Genomic DNA, 21,351 nt, shown 5'->3' on the forward strand with positions numbered 1-21,351 from the left:
CTCTTATGCTTGTGTCTTATTCGGTAGTGGAGCAGAAAGAAGCTTCATAAACAAGAACTTTAAAGACTTACTTAATCAATCCCCACAACCACTAAAAGAAACATTCATCGTACAATTGGCTAACGGAAAGATGGAGAGCTCTAACGAAATCTACATAGGTTTCACTCTCACACTAGATGATAATTCATTTCCAATCGATCTCATACCAGTATCAATCAAGAGTTTCGATGTCATTGTGGGCATGGACTGGTTGAGTCTCTATCGTGCTGATATTATGTGCTTCGATAAAGTAATCCGTTTAAATCTACTAAATAACGAAACCCTGTTAATCTATGGAGACAAACCCAGTACAAGCCTTCGCATCATCTCGAGTATTCAAGCCCAGAAGTACTTGTGTAAGGAATATCGCGCTTTCCTTCCTTACGTTGTCGATACAAGCTAGAAAACGAAAGATCTAAAAGACTTCCCCGTCGTATCCGACTTCCCCGACGTCTTTCCAGAGGAGCTCCCAAGTTTACCTCCCAAACGTCAGGTTGAGTTTAGAATCGACCTAATCCTAGGAGCTACCCCTGTAGCTAAATCTCCCTATCATCTAGCACCTACTGAGATGCAAGAACTGTCTGGTCAACTTAACGAGCTGCTCAACAAGGGCTTTATAAGACCAAGCTTGTCACCCTGCGGAGCACCGGTCTTGTTTGCAAAGAAGAAGGATAGATCATTCCGTATGTGCATCGACTACAGCGAGCTCAACAAGCTGACAGTCAAGAATCGCTACCCTATTCCCCGTATAGATGACCTATTCGACCAACTACAAGGGGCAAGTTACTTTTCCAAGATTGATCTTAGGTCTGTGTATCACCAGTTATGAGTGCTTGAGGAAGATATTCCAAAAACAGGCTTCCGAACTCGTTACGGACACTACGAGTTCGTAGTAATGTCGTTCAGACTAACCAACACGCCCGCAGTATTCATGGATTTAATGAATAGGGTGTGTCGTCCTTACATGGATCAATTTGTCATCTTCTTCATTGATGAAATACTCATCTACTCTCGAAGTATCGAGGAGCATGGCGATCACCTACGACAAGTCCTAGAAACCCTACGGTTAGAGAAGCTATATGCGAAGTTCTCAAAGTGCGAATTTTGGATCCGAAGAGTCGAATTCTTAGGACACGTGGTTAGCAAAGAGGGAATCCACGTGGATCCATCAAAAATCAAAGCTATTGAAAACTGGTCAGCACCGAAGACGCCTACAAAAATTCATCAATTTCTAGGCCTTGCTAGCTACTATCGCAGATTCATTCAGAACTTCTCTCTGATTTCGAAACCCCTCACCATGTTGACTCAGAAAGGCGTGACGTTTAATTGGGGAGAGAAACAAGAGAAGGCATTCCAAACCCTGAAGCGAGCCCTATGTACTGCACCGGTATTATTCGGTCCTGAAGGGAGAGAACACTTTGTGGTATACTACGTTGCATCAAATCAGGGGCTTGGTTATGTTCTGATGCAACAAGGTAAGGTGATCGCCTATGCCTCAAGATAGCTAAAGACACACGAGGTCAACTACACCACACATGACCTCGAATTAGGAGCGGTTGTGTTCGTCCTAAAGATCTGGAGACATTACCTGTAAGGTACGAAGAGCATGATATACACCGACCACAAAAGTCTACAACACAGATCAAAGATGGAAGGAACATTCTAGTTGAAGAGTCAAGTCATTAACAATGCCTATCCATTCGCATCTCTCCCCACATATCAAAGAAGCTCAGCTCGAAGCGTTGAAGCTTGAAAATGTGGCGGGAGAATCCTTACGAGGAATGGATAAGAACTTGGAAGTCAAGGGTGACGGAGCTTTATATCTCATTGCCCGAATCTGGACACCGCATCACAGTGGCTTTAGAGACTTGGTCATGAAGGAGGCCCATAACACTCGATATTCCGTTCACCCAGGTTTAGATAAGATATATGTGGATATTAAAAAGTCATACTGGTGGCCTAACATGAAAGCAGAGATTGCTACCTTCATGAGTAAATGCCTTACTTGCGCTAAGGTCAAGGTCGAATACCAGAAGCCATCAGGTCTTCCACAACAACCTGAGATACCGGAGTGGAAGTGGGAGCGTATCACTATGGATTTCATAACTAAGCTACTTTCGACAACGGGTGGACTTGATACCATATGGGTCATCGTCGACAGATTAACCAAATCCGCACATTTCCTGCCCATCAAAGAAACAGACAAGATGCAGAAACTCACAAGGACATACATTAAGGAAATCATACGACTGCATGGTGTCCCTATATCTACCATCTCTGATAGAGATAGTAGGTTTACTTCAAGATTCTGGGAATCACTGCAAAACGCATTAGGGACGAGGTTGGACATGAGTACAGCCTACCATCCGCAGACCGACGGACAAAGTGAGAGGACCATCCAAACCCTGGAAGATACGCTGCGAGCTGTGTGATCGACTTTGGTAAGGACTGGGATACCCACTTACCCCTTGTCAAGTTTTCCTACAACAATAATTATCACACGAGCATTAAGGATGCCCCATTCAAAGCCCTCTATGGCCTAAATTGTCGATCCCCTCTATGTTGGGCTGAGGTCGGTGACACTCAGTTAGCTAAAGGACGCATTCCTGAGAACGCTCTCATGGGTCCAGAGATCATTCGAGAAACGAACGAGAAGATCGACAGAAAAGCTACGCAGAGAAACGAAGAAAACCCTTTTGAAAGTCTCACCCTGGAAGGGCACGATAGGCTTTGGGAAGCGTGGAAAGCTGAATCTAAGATACATAGGGCCTTTCGAGATTCTCGCAAGAATCGGCCATGTAGCTTACAAACTTAACCTACCCCGCGAACTCAGTAACATACACTCTACCTTCCACTTCTCGAACTTGAAAAAGTGCCTATCTGATGAAACCTTGGTAATCCCACTAGACGAGATCGAGATTAATGAAAGCCTCAACTTCGTGGAAGAACCTGTGGAAATTATGGATCGAGAGGTCAAACGAACGAAACTAAGCTGCATCCCAATTGTGAAGGTTTGATGGAACGCCAAGCAAGGGCCGAAATTCACCTGGGAACGCGAGTATCAAATGAAGCTTAAGTATCCCCATATTTTTGCCTAGTTATCTTGTAATACATGATTGTTTGAACTCTAATTTTGGGACAAAATTCCCTCTAACGGGGGAATGATGTGACAACCTGAAATTATTCCGTCACCGTAACCCGTTTTTCATTAATAGAACTCGTTCTTATTAAAGTTTTCCGTTAACATTGGGATAAGTCAAATAAAAATTTTAGCTTTTATTATGACTTCATAAGGATCAGAATAAATTAGGAATGTGGGAAACAGCCTCATTATTCTTTTAAAATGTTTTAGTTACAAACAAGTTAAAATACGACCATTTAATCGGGTACGACCATAAGCCCCGTTTAACGTCGGTATCAGGTAGAATTCTACCTGGCCACAAACTCAAACCCTATATAAGGGTTGAGTGGTCACCAAGTTAGACTTTTTACCACTCTAGTCACTCTCTCTACTCTCTCTCTTCAAGGCCCGATTCTTCCAAAATCCACAAGTTTCCGCTTCCAAACTGTAAGTACTCTTACCCTGTGTCACACCCCAAAAACCAAGGCGGGAACATTTCCGGGGCAGACTCCACATTGAGTATCAAATCCAATGCACAGAGTAAGAAAAGTAAACAACCATTACATTACATATAGAAATTTACATTTGTTCAAAAGTAAAGTTGTACAATGTGATACATATGTATATATAAACAAAAGCAAGACGTGTCTTCTACGCACTTCGTCTTCGACAAAAGGATCATTGGGTACCTGTCTAATGCAAAGCTGAGAATACAAGCAGTTTCAAAATCAGCATAAAGCTGGTGAGTTCATAAGCGGTTTTGTTTTGTTAAAATGTACGAGTTTCCTTTTGGTTTCTGAAAATGTTACGACCCAAGAAAATCCCATATTTTCTTAAAAGTAATGTTTGATTAACTGTTAGGTTACACGGTTCTAGTTATGTTCAACTATGATCCAAGGAAAATCCCATATTTTCCTAATGTGAAAGATGTATACTAAAAACCTGATTATCCTTGTAAGGTGCATGTTAGTTTACCAACAAGAAATGTAATGTAAAAGATGTATACTGAAAACGTATTAGTTTTAACATGCTTATAAAACTAATAAATACCAAGTAAACTAGTTACTAAACCCATTATTACTGAAATGTAAATCTCTGTTATCCATATTGCGAGTTCCATAACCATACAATAGAGTAGATATGGCAATATGTAGTCCACATCCTTATGTCCTTAGTCACCCTTGAACCTTTCGGTTCGGCTGTAGCTAGCAGCCAGGTGTGGGGTAGTCAGCCCCGTGTAGATCTATACACTGAAGTCATGCTCCCTGTCTAGGAGATTCTGGTTACGCGGGTGGTCCTCCACTTGCGTATCTCTGTGGAGTGTTCTCCGAGGACGTGTCTCCAATTTATAGGAATAACAAATTTACTAGTAATAATACTGAAAGATCAAATGACTATCCTCCACTCGCGTATCTCTGTGGAGTGTTACCGAGGACAAAACAATGTTCTACGTTCTAATGTATGCTTTTAACTGTTATAATGGGAAAAACATTTGTGAAAATATAAATACAACAATTTATACTGTTTTTCACAAATAATATGATAATGTATTCTGTAGGTTCAAATGGTTGCTTGTTACGACAATCAGTGTTAAAAGCGTATGTAATATGAAACACAACATATATATATATATATATAAAACCAGTTTTGAGTACAAGTAGAACTTATACGTTGCTTGTATTCCCCCCTCCCCCTGAAAATAGTGAAAACATTGAAAATGGGTAGGGGTATGAACTCACCAGATGAGAAAACGTGTCGGTTTGGATGCTATGTGTCGGTTCAGGGCTTGATAACGCGCGAGGTTACTATGCAATATGAAATGATATACAATTGTATCTAATTAGACTTTGAACCACTAATTAGACATGAATATGCACTCCAAGACGTGAAAACACTTCAATTCAAGTGTTAGGAGTGAGCCGGGTAGCATCTAAGGGTGTGTAAGGCCTAAATATGGAGTTTACGGCCCATTAACCATATCACCATGAGTTTACGGCCATAAAATCATGGGTGGTGGGTTCTTGGATGCCAAATGGTCATACAATTGACACGGGAAGGTTCTAGGGTCGATTCCATGGCTTAGGAAGTAATCGGGACTTGAAATGGCTTTGGGAAATAAGTTTACGGTCTAAGGAGATGAGCTTGGGGAGTTTACTACCTGAAACTCATGAGTTTACAACCATAAACTCATGTTTGTCCATGAATCAAGGGCTTTGGTGGCTGTAATTCAACCATATGTGATTCTAGGTCCAAAACCAAGCTATTTAAGGGGTTAAAGGAACCTTAACACCCTTTGAGGGGTGTTTACGGCCTAAGGAGGTGGGTTTACGGTCCAAGAATATGCTTGGGCCGTAAACTCAAGTTTATCCCATTTGATGATGTTTAGTGAATCACATGAATGTTTATGAGGTTCTACACTCCCATGGAAGCATTTTGAAGGTGTTTAAGGGCATTTTGACTCATTAACATGAGTTTCGGGTCCATGAATGAGGGGTTACGGTACAAGAGCATGGTTGGGCCGTAAAATCATGTCCATACATCATATGATACAATTTTGGGGTCCTAAGCTCATGCATGCAAGTTTCTAGGCCGAATCTAAGCCCTAGAAGTGCTTTGGAGGGGTTTTGAGGCTTCAAAACCCTCATATGAGGTGTTCACGGTTTTGGGAGGGTCCCCAAACCGTAAACATGTGTTCATATGTGTTTTGGGTGATTCCAACAAGAATTTGCAAACTATTCAAGTTAAACAACAAGTTTAGGATGATTTTTTTACCAAATGACGCTTGAAATGAGGTTTTTGGACCACTTTCGATTTCTAGAGAGAGAGAGTGTAGAGAGAGAAAGTTTTTAGAGAGAGAGTAAAAGCCTCAAAATGATGTCACTCAATCCCTTATATAGGGGTTGAGTTTGTGGCCCGGATGAACTCTACCCAATACTGCCATTAGACGGTGCTTTGGTCGAACCCGATAAATTTGTCGTAATCACGATTTAGATGAAAATAATAATTTTCCAAACATATATGGAAAATATTTTAATGATTATAACACATCCCGACATTTATGAAATCAAAATGAAAGTCATGATAGAATTAATTTAACGCAAAGGTTAACGGAATGAATTTAATACAACGGCTTTATTTGACGGGAACGGTTTTAGTGACGGAATAAACTACAGGTTGTCACACCCTAGATTGTTCTACAACTCTAAAATACACTAAAAGTTACTATACTATAGTACAAGAGAATACACTAATCCAGAATATAACACACTATCCCTCTATACGACACTCTACTGCGTAAATACCATGTAACCAGGGCTTCTCGGAAGGAAAGAAACACTACATGTATAGATCTATATAGGAAGGATGCTATTACATCCCGATTGTTAATTATAGTCAGAGCCGACTAGGCCCCTGCTCGCACTACATCACTACACTACGGATGACCGGGAAGGTCATCGGGCCCTCTATAATCACTCAGTTTGGTTACATGAGAAATCGCATCCATATCCAAATTAACACACTCAGACTTAAAGTCTAAGCTAATTTCTCGAAGTAAATAAATATATATTGAAGTTTGCAACACCACAACACTCAACCAGCAATACTTTTACTCATCTACGTTACTTGTATGAAATTTATTACCTTATTTTTAACACTGAAAGTTTCAATGAAAATACTTTTACACACTTAAAAGGATTTAACTTACAAATATACAATTCTGGAAAATGTAGGATTTTCTAGGGATTTCTACTAACTGTACAGAACATGTTTGTATTTTTGTTATACTTTTGGTGTCTATTAATTGTACAGAACATGTTTGTATTTACAATTACTATATTAATGCAATGGTTGTTGACGCTTGTTTTTACTATTATGCAATTGTTATGATACTATACATGAAGTCCTCCACCACAGAACGTATTCCGCCGTTCTCGGTTTGGGAGTGTGACAGATTGGTATCAGAGCATTGTTTATAGTGAATCAAGTATATCAACCCATAAAAGATATACGAACTATAAACACTTCGAGACTAAAACACTCTGATCAAGAATATATACTTTTAAATAATAAATTATTGAACTAAGTATATATATATATACATATACATATACATATATATATATATATATATATATATATATATATATATATATATATATATATATATATAAACATTCACCAATACAAACGGGTCACTATCATACTAGAACAGAACAAAAGTATTAAGATTGTTGAAGAACACAATTAGGCTTAGAGACATGGTCACATCTAGGTGGATGTAGCCTGATCAACTACATTTTTCCAGGAGTGACTAGCATCTGCCTAAGAACGATTGTGGTGTTGCAACAACTCTAAAAACTTACCAACAATACCATAAGAACGTTAGAACAAGAATAGTATAGGAGTATTCTGTATTCTACTAACTACATATTTGATAACAAAAAAAGGGTTGTTACTAGTAGGGCAATAGTTGCTAAGTGGATACATCACGCTGACATGTGACTAGGGCGCTATCGACTTAGAATCTGTCACTTTTGCTTCATTTCATGTTCCTGTTTGATTAAGGATCTGGAGTTAGGGTTGCTTATTCAAAGGGCTATCTTGCTTTGGTTACATGTAATTGGTATGCACTATGCAAGTACTGGGTCGACTGATAACGATCATCTTATAAGTATCTTAGATTAGTACGTCTATTAACCTTTCTTTCCCCATTATCGCGTAGATAGCATGGTTGCCTTCCACCATCTCGACGATCTGTATTCTCCAAACCAAGGCAATGGAGGATGGCTCGATGAGGAACCAGAAGATGATCACACGATTCCTTTGGATGATCATCGTGCTGAAGGCTTTTCGGATAGCTCCGACTCTGAGCCAGAAGTCAACAACCTGCCCCCAGTAGCTCCAAACCCTCATCCGACATATCAAGGTCCCACCCCCATGTGGGCAATAACCTTGAACCGATTGAGCGATGAGCAAGGTCAGCCTGTCCCTTTTGACGGAAACCGAAGTCTCTACAAAATAAGCAATGGAGGATCAGCGGACCGAGTCTTGCCTATCATAGTCCGTAGGATTGTTAGGAACACCGAAAAAGATCAAGCAGCCATCGGCAGAGTCGTGGAAAGTCATGCTAACTCTAGCCTTAAAACTACCCGCATCCACCAACTGGAAGAAAACATGGATAGGACTAGGAGGACCAATGAGTCTCTGTAGCAAAAACTAACTGCATCCTGAGCCGAAGTTAGGGAACTCCGAGCACGTTAGAGGGTTTAGGAGAGACACCTTCAGGAAGTTGTTCGCCAACTGGCTGATCTTAGGGTTCGCCCAACGAGTACCCATCGTCAGTAGAAGATATCTACTTATCTTTCCCTTTTGTGTAAGGAATAGCCTTTCTCTTTCTATGATCGGTAGAGAACTTGTTTGTAAAGATTCCTACCTTTGAAAGTACTCTAATTAGGCCTCTAGGCTGCCAACATTTTCCTTATGGTTTGATGTAAGACCTACTGTTAGGTCACTTTTCCCGAACTCATATTACACCATTAATATCAGTAATGTTGGATGCTATCTACTCTGTTACTATGACTCTATCTGATAGCTATACTATGGTTTAGTCCATGAAATGCTATCATCATATATGCAATTGATTCTCACTTCTATCATTATCCCTATGAACTTTCAATAAAAGATGCCTCCCCGCAAGTGCCCGAACAAAGGCAAACCTGCAACTCAAACTCCACTTCTACCACCCCCTCCTCCACAGATCGATCCTGTGATATTCCAAACAGCTGTAACTGCAGCTGCAATAGCCGCTATTGCTCAAATGAATTACGGCGATGCCAATGGAGCTGTAATGGGCATCAACTCCAGACACGGTGAAATTCCTTAACGTACACAGGGGTGTACTTATAAAGACTTTATGAACTGCAAACCGACGTTTTTCAATGGGATGGAAGGAATCCTTGCTTTGTCCCAATGGATTGAAAGGACTGAATCTATCTTCGAAATGTGCTCATGCCCCGAAGAAAGCAAAATAAAGTTTGTTGCTGCCACTTTCACCGGAAGGGCCTTCACATGGTGGAATGGCCATGTCAAATCAGACTCTTTGGTAACAGCCAATTCCATGGGCTGGGACACACTGAAGGACCTGATGATGAATGAGTACTACCCTAGGGGCAAAGTTCAGAAACTAGAAGAAGAACTTTGGAATCTCAAGTTGAAGGGGACCAACATAATAGCTTATATTGCCAGGCTTTGCGACCTGGTAGCTCTGTGTCCTAACATGATCCCTTTCTGAAAGCAAGAAGATAGATAGATACATCTGGGTTTTAGTACCCCCGTATCGAAGAAACCTGTTAGCATCACGTCCTACGACCTTTGATAGCACCAAGGAATTGGCCCAGAGGTTAATTGATCATGAAACTCCCTCCACCCCATCAACAACCATGATGATTACTACCGCACCACCCAAATCGACTGAAAACAAGAGGAAGCGTTGGGATCAGAAGAAGGGCAAGAAAACACAATCCTCCTCCATGAACCAACAGATTGTGGTTGTCCATGCTGCCACCACTCCTACTACCCACGTACTAGCCAAATCCTATGCTGTAAACTTACCCAAGTGTCCCAAGTCCCAATTCCATCACAACGTCCCCTGCCGTGAATTACACTGTGCCAATTGCGACCGAAAGGGCCATACTGTCCGGTTTTGCAGATCCCAACCGAAACCTATCTCCTAAGTCCCATGCTCGGGAGTGAGCTAGGCCTGCTAGGCTGAGGTGAAGTTGGCCATTTCAAGAAAAACTATCCGAACGCCGGGAATAAGGGAGGAACAGGAAGACTACTCGCTATTGGCCACAATGAAGCAGTAGCAGACCCCACAATAGTCGCGGATATGTTCCTTCTCAACAACTCTTATGCTTGTGTCTTATTTGATGGTGGAGCAGAAAGAAGCTTTATAAACTAAAACTTTAAACACTTACTTAAGCAATCCCCATAACCACAAAAAGAAACATTCGTCGTAGAAATGGCTAACGGAAAGACAAAGAGCTCTAATGAAATCTACATAGGTTGCACTCTCACACTATATGATCATTCATTTCCAATCGACCTCATACCAGTATCGATCAAGATTTTCGATGTCATTGTTGGCATGGACTGGTTGAGTTTCCATCGTGCTGATATTATGTGCTTCGGTAAAGCAATCCATTTAAATCTACTAAATAACGAAACCATGCTTATCTACGGGGACAAACCCAGTACGAGCCTTCGTATCATCTCGAGTATTCAAGCCCAAAGGTACTTGCATAAGGAATATCGCGCATTCCTTGCTCACGTTGTCGATATGAGCTAGAAAATGAAAGATCTAAAAGACCTCACTGTCGTATGCGACTTCCCCGGCGTCTTTCCAGAGGAGACAAACTCATTACATGTCTTTAGAGGTTGAAAATCATCCAGAAAGGCCAAGAGTAAGGAGTTTACGACCCAAGAACACTCTTAGGCCGTAAACCCCTAAAAATGTGCAAAAAATGCCCCAAATCCCTTCCTTAGGCTTAGAGACTTACTTAGAACTTAACCTTGAAGTATTTTAGACATTAAACACCAAGTTTGGGGGCTTGAAAGAGGGTTTACGGCCCAAGAACATTCTTAGGCCGTAAACTCCCTCAAACTATGCAAATCAAGCCCTAAACCCCCTAATTAGCCTTATACCTTCACCTAGAAACATGTAGGAGTGAACAAATGACCTCAAAATCGAAGTCTAAGGAGTGTCCAAGGGTTTACGGCCGTAGACCATGGTGTTCACGACCATAAACTCCCAAGGAGTGGTCCTATGACCGCAAACTTCAAGGGAGTGTCGCTTTTGAGCCTTAAACACCCTTCAAGCCTTGTAATTTACCCTGGAACCCTTCCTGGGGACACAAGAGACTTGAAAACACACAAATACACTCCGCCCATGAGTTTACTGTCGTAAACTTATGGGGGAGGTGGTCCCTCAGCTGTAAACTCACCTTAGGTGAGTATGTGAGGAGTAAACTCCATAGTGAGGCCTAAAACTCCTTCCTTGCAACCGAATAGCCTTCTAGCACTTGACCATAGAGCTTTTCTTCACATTAGGATGTCTATATGTGTTTAATTAGTGTCTTAATCACTAATTACTTGTAAACATATGTCTTCATATGTTACTAGGGTCATAGAGTGTATACAAGTCGTTACTTAACACCAAACGCTCATCCGACACTTCCACCCGATCTACTCGCTACAGGTATACCCCTTAATTAACCTTTTTAAATGTTTTTACATGTTTTAGGGGGGGGGGGGTACAAGTAAAAGCAACAAGTTCTAGTTCCTAATCATATGTGATTTATAACTTAAAACCAAAAAGGATTTTCTATACTTTTAGCTATTTCTTAATAACACTGTTTTAAATATTTACAAAAGCATTTTCTAAGCTAAATTGTTGTTAAACTATTTTCAAACTGTGTTTAAACTACTTTTCTTTTAAACTATATCCACATCAATATATTTATATAAATAAGACTTGAAGGACTTAGGACCGATAGCTCACCTTATTTCCTGTTCTTGTTTGATTGTGGTCTTAGGGTGTATTGTTATCCGTCCGACTTTCATTGATTTGTTAGTTATATATCATATATATTTGTGTTAGTTATGAAATTCTTCATCTTATTCGATACCTTTGTAAATAAAAGGCATGAGACTCCACACTCTATTTAACTATAATAGGTATAGTTAATATTGCTGCTCGTTACCTATATCACTATGATACATGCTATAATTACTACTATCACAAGTTAAGACACATTTAAGAGAACACTGTAACAACCCGAAAATTCATATCATTGCTTGTAACTCTTTTCGTAACTCATTTCGATAACGCAAATGCCGTTTCCAATTTCGTTTCCGATTTCTTCATTTAATTAAAGGTCATAATTATGGGACTTCTATTATAACTTAATGAGTGTCTAAACATGTTTAGAACTCACATTAGCACTTCATGTTAATAATCGGAAACATTTTAGAATCGACCTATCGGGTTACGGTAACCAAATCAGGTGCGACCAAAAGCACCGTATAACACCGGTATCGGGTAGAATTCCACCGTGTCCAAATCCCAAACACTATTTAAAGTGACCTAAGCTTCCATTTGAAGCTTTTGCTTCATCTCACTACTCTCTCTCTAACCTCTCTCCTCAACCAAAGAATCAAGGTCCAAAACATCGAATTAAGGCTCCAAATATTTGAGGTAACATCCCTAACTTGTTGTATAACCTCTTAGGCCTTCAAATTCGTGTTTAATCTATCATTTTGGACCTGGAACACTTAATAAATGGGTTTTTGAGCAATTTAACCCCTCCAAACCAACATTGAGACTTAGATACGACTATATGGCTTACCAATTCAGACTTAGAACACATTAAACATGGTTTTTGAGGAGTGAGAATGAGTTTACTGCCCAGGAACAAGCTTGGGCTGTAAACAGCTCATACATGGAGAGTAAACTCACTTAAACATGTTTTAAAGCCATATAACTCCACCAATAGCCTTGGAATAAATCCTAGAATCATCTAAAAATAGTTTGGGGACCTTAAACATGTCAAACACCCTCCAAATGAGAGTTTACGGCCATGGCACCCCAAGGACTAGTTCCAGGGCCGTAAACTCCTCTTTATGTGTCAAATGATGCCCAAAACTCATACCAAGGCGTGGAAAAATAGTTGGCATCACATGTGATTGTCCTAGCCTCACAAAATAAATTATGGGTTGATCTTGGGGGGAGTTTATTACCGTAAACTCCATGTTTACTGCTATGAACTCCCATAAATGATATCCGTGCAAGTGCAATCCATTCCAAGGCCTTAGAAAAATCCATTCCATCATTTCCCATGAGTATTCAAGCCATTTAGCATCATAAAACCCTCAAACATGAGTTCACGGCCGTGAACTCATGTGTGTGTGTTGTTCAAGGCCAAAAACTCCATAAGGATTTTACTCCTGAAGCGTAAACTCAATTCCCAAGTCCCACGCATCATAGAACGTCCGTAGATGTCACCCAGGTCACTCCAAACACTTGTTATGAAGTGTTTTCGCTCATTGTAGTGCATTATCATATCTAATTAGTTTTTTAAAGTCTAATTAGATACTTCTGGATACCATTTCATATTACATAGGAACCTCGTGTGTAATCAGGCCCCAAACCAACATTTAGTGTCTGAAAACAGTTGCACCTTCTCGTCTGGTGAGTTCATACCCCTACCCTTTTTCACTATTTTTCACTGTTTTCAGGGGGGAATACAAGCAAAGTACAATGGATATTTGTACATAATTTTTTTTACATGTTTGTGTTTCATAATTCATATGCTTTTGACAGTGATAATCATAACAGATAACCGTTTGAAACTTGCAGGATAATCATATACATTATTTTTCAAATTAGTTATAAGTTATTATATTTATTATTTCACAAATGGTTTTGGACATTTTTATCATTTAAAAGCATGACATTAGAACCTTTGAACATAAAACTTTGTACACTGTTTTGTCCTCGGTAACACTCCATAGAGATACGCGAGTGGACGATTATTGTATTATTACTAGTGAATTTGTTAGTCCTATATAATTGGAGACAGGTCCTTGGTGAACACTCCACAGATGTACGCGAGTCGAGGACCGCAACTGTAACCAGAATCTCTTAGATAGGGAGCGTGACTTGAGTGTATAGATCTATACAGGGCTGACTACCCCACACCATTCAACTGTAACCAGAATCTCTTAGATAGGGACCGCAACGAACCATGTCTAAAAAGGTTCGATTAGGCCTCTCAGCCACACCATTCAGCTGTGGTGTCCTGGGAGGTGTCAATTGTGAGACAATCCCACATTCCCTTAGATAGTCGAGGAACTCTAAACTAAGATACTCACCACCTCGATCGGATCGAAGCATCTTAATGTTCCTGCCCAATTGATTCTCGACTTCTTGTTTAAATTCCTTAAACCTTTCGAAAGTCTCTAACTTATGCTTGATTAAGTAGACATATTCATATCTACTATAATCATCAGTAAAAGTCAAATAATAACGATTAGCATCCCTTGTGGCATGTTTGAATGGTCCACACACATGCGTGTGTACAAGATCCAACAAACTTGCACCCCTCTCACAAGAACCTGTGAAGTGCGAATTTGTCATTTTTCCAAGTAAGCATGATTCACAACTATCATCTGACTTTAGGTCAAATGAATCCAAGACTCCATCTTTTTGGAGTTGGCCTATGCGTTTCTTGCTTATATGTCCAAGATGACAATGTCATAATGATGGTTTATCCAAGTTATTATTATTAAGACAATCAATATACAAAACATTATTTCCTAAGTTATCAACCACGTATATAGTTTCATACACACCATCACAAGGTAATGCTTTAAAATAACGAATATTATTAAAGAAAGCATTAATCGAACCAACTTCATTATCAAATGAAAAGGTAAAACCTTGTTTATATAATGCATGAAAGGAAATAATATTTCTTGCCATTTCTGGCGAATAACAACATATATTCAAATCTAAACTAAACCCACTACTTAGCGATAAAGTATAAACTCCAATCTTGGTGACAGGTGAAGCTTTCCTATTTCCCATGATCAAGTTTATTCTTCGTTGCTCCACATTCTCACTTCTTCTTAGTCCCTGTAGATCAGAACAAATATTAATACCACAACCAGTATCAAGGACCCAAGAGTTAGAATGGGGTGAGTTATTAGATAAGATAGTGTAAATACCTGCATGGTTGGCTTTGACTTTCCCATCCTTCACATTTTGCTGGTACTTTGGGTAGTTCCGCTTCCAATGTGCCTTTTCATGGCAATAGAAGCATTCAGCCTCTTTTGGGTCAGAAGAAGGAGTGACGAAACCTTTCTTCGTTCCACTTGAAGAAGAGCCATCAAGGGTCCTAGCCTTGGTACCCTTCGAAGAAATCTTTCTCTTCTTCATTCGTCCTTTCCCGATTGCCAAGACAGGGGCAGAGTTGATAGGAGTAGGAGTAGTAACAACCGTCTTACCCTTAAGACCACTTTCCGTGGTCTTTAAGAGTCCTTGAAGTTTGTTGATAGTGACCTGTTCCATGTTCATGTGGTATTTCATGTGGAATTGATCATAATATGAAGGTAAGGAGTGCAAAATGATATCTATTGCTAGCTCCTTGGGGAAGTTCACATTAAGCTTTAGCAAGCGGTCCACAAATCTTTGCATTTTGTACATGTGGCCTGTCATGGGTTCATCGTCCTTCATTCAGGTCGTTATCATGGAGGAGATGATTTCATACCTCTCTTGTCTTGCACTTTGATGGTATCTCTCCATCAAATCTTGGTGCATTTAAAAAGGGTAGAAGTCCTCGTAGGACTTTTGGAGGCCGGCTGTCATAGTGCCCATCATGATGCATGCCACCTTGGTGGCACCTTTCATGTACCCTAAAGTCAGCTATCTCTTGAGGAATAGCAACTGTCTCATCATATCCTTAAGCTCCTTATCGGGGACATATTCTTTGTCCTCGTAGCGGGTAATCATTCGGATGTTTCGGATCCATTCATTAAAGTTGGATCCATTAAAAGTGACTCTCCCACACAAGTTCATTAGAGAAAAGGAGTCATTAGGATTAGAGCCAGAAGCAACAATGTTTGCAGACATCTGAAAAGAAGAAAAGTTTAGTTTAGAAATAGAGATAGGCCTTATTAAAACACCCAAATGTAGTATTAAGGCTAGGACCCAATCATTGTATATTATACTTAGAAGAGATATGTCGTAATCTAAGTAATAACATATTTTAAAGGTAGGTGAATGACGATTAACCAATTTCCACCAAAGCCGAAATATTAAAAATATTTAATTTGGTTCTTAGAAACTCCTATATTCTTTTGAGATTCAATGAACTTTTCAGAGGCATGTTTTAATCTTGAGTGTGCCCTCCAACTTTTGTGACTGGGATGGCGAGGATCACAAAACGAGGTGTGAAGTAACCATGCAAATTACTTGGTACCCTTAATGTAACACCCCTCAATCGATGTGCCGGTTAACCACACATGCTCCATCGATACTATGATAAACATTAAGTCACCCTTTACCTACCTTGTTAAGTTCAAGTTAGTGTGCCGGTTGACCACACACGCTCCACTAACGACTTAGACAAAGTCTAAAGTGTAATTTCATGGATTAGCACCTTATCCACATTTTTCCTAAAGTAACTAAGATTGGGAATTTAATAAAACATTTAGTTACTTTATAATTATCATAATACTTTTAATGAGAATTTATAAGTCCTTGTCCTACCCATTCGGCTAACGACCCTCCACCAGTCAAGCAAGCGGTGGGTGAGAGTGGACACCCATTACGTTGCCATTTTATAGGCAACAACTTTATACCCACCTTATAGACTGGCTTCGTGAATGAGGCGTACTAGCGGTAAGACGACTTTGATCTAATACATATATATATATATATATATATATATATATATATATATATATATATATATATATATTATTAACTTATAGTATTATAAGTATAAGGGTTGAATTTTAACTTTTAAAATTCTATGGGTTGGAACTAAAGTTTTAATCAAGACTTTACGTTTTCCAAAACTTGAGTGCAAGTTTTGTAAACTTTCAAAACTTTTCATTTCATGTAACTTATGAGTTAATACAGTATTAAAGATGAAGACTCTTCATTTTTATAAGTCATATGTTATTTTAATGGCTTTTAACAAAGTGGCTTTTGGTTTTCCATAACTTGAGGACAATTTATGGATTCCATTAAAACACATTATGATCATGAATTAATCTACCACATAGGTTACAAATAATTCCTATGATTATCTAAACATCATAAGAACAAGAACATGAATATGACCACTTTCAAGAATCAAAAATTACACTTAAAACTTGTAATTCTTATAATTGTCATTGTAAATCGATTAAGATAAACATTACACCATCTAAAACATGTTTTCAAGTACCAAAACAATTTAGGGTAATGTTTCTAGTCCATTTCCAGCAACTAGAATCGAAATTCTGAACACAACAACCTCTACTCATCAATTGCAAGAACAGACTTGACAAGTAGCTTGCATTTGTTCATGCACTCGTCGAGTCCCCCCATGGAATCGGTGAGTTCATATGAGCAGAAAATAGAAAATCGATTTTTTCAAGCAGTTTGCACAAAAATCAACAAACAAGCCTAGGCTCTGATACCACTGATGGGTTTTGAGCATTCTAACACTTCCTAAGTGTACATGCAAACCTAATAACCTTGGATCTATGTTTATCTAATAATCATGAAAAGTCGTTTTCCAAGGATATGAACCTATCTAGCATACATGGGGTACAATTTTCTTAGTGTAAAAGATAGAACTACATACCTTGTTGTTGATAGTGTTCCTTGAAACCTTGTGAGCCTAGCACCTCAAGTGTGATGCCTCAAATGCTTCACACAACACCAAATGCAAAGAATAAACTTTAGAGAATACTCTAACACATGCAAAATCGGCCAAGCCCTCTTGTTTCTTAGTGTAGCCGATTTTGGGGAGAGTTACATTGCTTATATAGTGTGTTGCATTAGGTAAAGCCTAATGTTCCATGACTCTTCATTTTTTGATTAATAGGTTAACTCCATGGAGCATCCTATGGGTAGAACCCAACTTGACAATCCATGGAGTCTCTTAGCCCACTATATAAGATATGGAAGATTTACTTAATCTACCCATATATCTAATTAGTTATTTTTTGATCACTTAATTAATTCTAAGTTAATTCTTGATCAAAGTGTTATTTCTCTCATTTAGTTTACTTAATTGCATGATGCCGTGCAACCCAAATGGACCATGTCGGGTCGGGTCAAGTATTTACCATAAATAGTTATGGATTTAGACACCTTATCCAACAGGATTTTCTAGGGATTTCTACTACTCTCAACATTTATTTCAGCTTTTATACTACATGATTGTAAACACTTTTATACAAGCAATGACACTAAAATCTTATAAACTCACCAGCTTTATGCAAATACCCGTTTTCAAAATAACTGGTATCCTCAGGTTGAAGATAGATAGGTACTGGTGCAGCCTTTGAGAAGACGGAGCATATACAAGGCCCATCTTTTATTTTTGTTATACTTTTGGTGTCTATTAACTGTACATAACACATTTGTATTTACAATTACTATATTAATGCAATGGTTGTTGACGCTTGTTTTTACTATTATGCAATTGTTATGATACTATACATGATGTCCTCCACCCCAGAACGTATTCCGCCGTTCTCAGTTTTGGGGTGTGACAAAAACCTGCTGTGGAACTCTAAACAAATCAACGATGCGTCCATTAGATAAGGGATCATATATTCCTCAATTCTATATATCTTATGGACTGGGACATGGATTATAATCATTCTCTCTGTCCATCTGTTGTTTCCCGATTTCTTATTTATGACGACCGACTAATTGAACAAATCAAATCAGTCTAGGCTAGGCCATGCACTGCGGGGTGTCATCACGAAATGATCGAGGGGCCCACAGATATTGATTTTATCCCTTATGGGTAAAAGGAATGGATAAACTTCGACTCATATGCTTGTTCTACTACTTGCCGAATCATACAAAAATGTACGTTTTATAACATTGAGTTACCAATGAGTTTTCGTGCAATCAGTGTATAACCAACTCATAGTCAACAACTTATATATCAAGGTTTAAATAATAAAAGATATTATCATCTGATGATCACTCGTGAAAAAATCCATGAAGTTATTCAAATGAGCGTGGGTTGAATCCAATACTCAGAAATAATGACCACTCAGGAATGTTGTAGCAACTCTTGCTATGTCCACTAACTTGGACATCTACAAACCAGCTTCATGACAATCTTGCCTTAATACCTATTTCCAACGTCTTATCGACTGTTGATGGTGTCACACCCCAAAACCAAGAACGGCGGAAATGTTCTGGGATAGAGGACGTCATGTATAATATCACAACAATGTAAAGTAGTAAACAAGCAACAACATCATCCATTGCATTAATAATATAATTATTATACAAATGTGTTCTGTCAAATTTTGATAAACACTAAAGCATAAATCAAAATGAAAGATAAGTCTTGAACAAGCTCCATCTTCCTTTCTCCTTGCATCGCTACCTGTCTATGATGACCTGAGGATACAAGTAATTTTGAAAGAGAGTATTAGCTTTAAAGCTGGTGAGATCATTAGTATTTAGTGTCTTAATTTGTACGTAAGTATTTGTATGTAAGAATTTGTATATGAACTATAAGTATGAAGATGTTTGTAAAACAACTGTAAACGTTTGAAAAACCCTAGAAATCCCTATGATTCATATTATTATATAAGGATGTCTTCTACCAAGACCTAACTCTTCTCAATGTAGCCTTCTACCAAGACTTAACTATTCTAAACGTTGTTTCTTGTAAAAGTGTGTAATTTTCCCAAGTGTAACTATTATTAACAGAATATAGTTTGTACATTTAATGTTTAAGTGAAATGATCACTAAATATGTGTAAATGGGAAATTAATGTAGTACTGTAGTGTGGCATTATAGGAACTATTGTTGTACTAACTACCTTAAACCGGATTTAGATTAAGGTATCATGTGATTAACAGTGTTGCACAAAACCCAAGTGCACCCACTCTCCTGATATTTCCTGAAGTGTAAACCCTGAATTACTCAAACTTACGAGAAAAGTCTGAAAATTAACTGTGACTGCTATAACTTCTATTAAAGTGATATAGTTTGTACAAAATGAAAATTTCGGGTTGTCACAACTACCTTAAACCGGATTTATATTAAGGTAACATGTGATTAATTGTACCATACTATCGACTGATAACAATGACATACGAATGGTCGTAATAACGGAATGACGTTTGGCACCCGCAAACCTGCAGGTCCGGCTGTAGCTAGCAGCAACGTGTAGGATAGTCAATCCAGTATAGATCTATACGCAAAATCAAGCTCTCCCTCCAAGAGAATTCTGGCTACAACTCCAGCCATGACATTTAAGGCATGCTCCGATACAGTGGATCACAATTATTGACGTATTCATGTAAGTGTAATGTAATGAACTGTTCTAGCTGTAATGAACGTGCTCTCTACCTAGCAAATATAGTAATGTAATCGTTCTAGTATAGTTGTATATGTTCTCTTCCTAGTATAGTTGTATATGTTCTCTTCCTAGTATAGTTGTATATGTTCTTTTAGTAGTAAGTATTGATTCATGAATGAACTGACTCATAGTGTGATATCGCGTTCTAGTATCCTCCTAAATTACCTATACGGTAGTTTACTAGTAATCTAACTGGTAAGTATGAACATGGATGTATACCCTTGCTATCGAAGGGCATGGGATGAATTGGAAGGACCTTTTATGACTATATATGTACACATGATATATAACTAATATTTAAACGACTTTCGGACGAATACCCGATATCCCACCAGACCACATCTCAATGCGCGAAAAGGAAACAGGGTGGATAGCCTTCCTAACTCTTTTAAACATTTCTTATATAAATATACATATAGAGGCGTGCAATTTATAATATAAAAGCATAAATAAGTTTTGTAAAAACATTTGAAACATAATTATTATCTTAAGAAAAGATCGGCTTGATGTCAATCTATAAATCAATTTGAAGGCATGGGTTTGATAAAATAGTATAGTATAAAGAAACATTTGTTTGAACACAATTGTATATATGTTTGAAATGTAATATACAGAGTAAACTGAACGGCGTAATAAGGAATTTAAAACATATAAAATGTTTATAAAAATCATTTGAAGTAACCGTTTGGTAAAACGGCTAATGAGTAGCCAAATCATTTGAATGATGTATATTAATCACATGTGATTGATGTAATAACTAGCATAATTCTACTTATTAATCACATGTGATTGATATAATGACTAGCATGATTCTACTTGTATCCCCCCATAAAAACATTTAAAAATAGTTTAAAACATTAGTTAAGGGGTATGAACTCACGTGTAGTAAGTGACTGGAATTGAATGACTGTTATCGTAAGGAAGGATCGGACAAGTGCTTGGTGTCAAGTGAAGTCTTTAGACACACACATTGATCCTAATTACATATGAAGACATATGTATATAAATAATTAGTG

Source organism: Lactuca saligna, chromosome 8 (genome assembly GCF_052625555.1).
Source record: "Lactuca saligna cultivar CGN05327 chromosome 8, ASM5262555v1, whole genome shotgun sequence".
Lineage (NCBI taxonomy): Eukaryota > Viridiplantae > Streptophyta > Magnoliopsida > Asterales > Asteraceae > Lactuca > Lactuca saligna.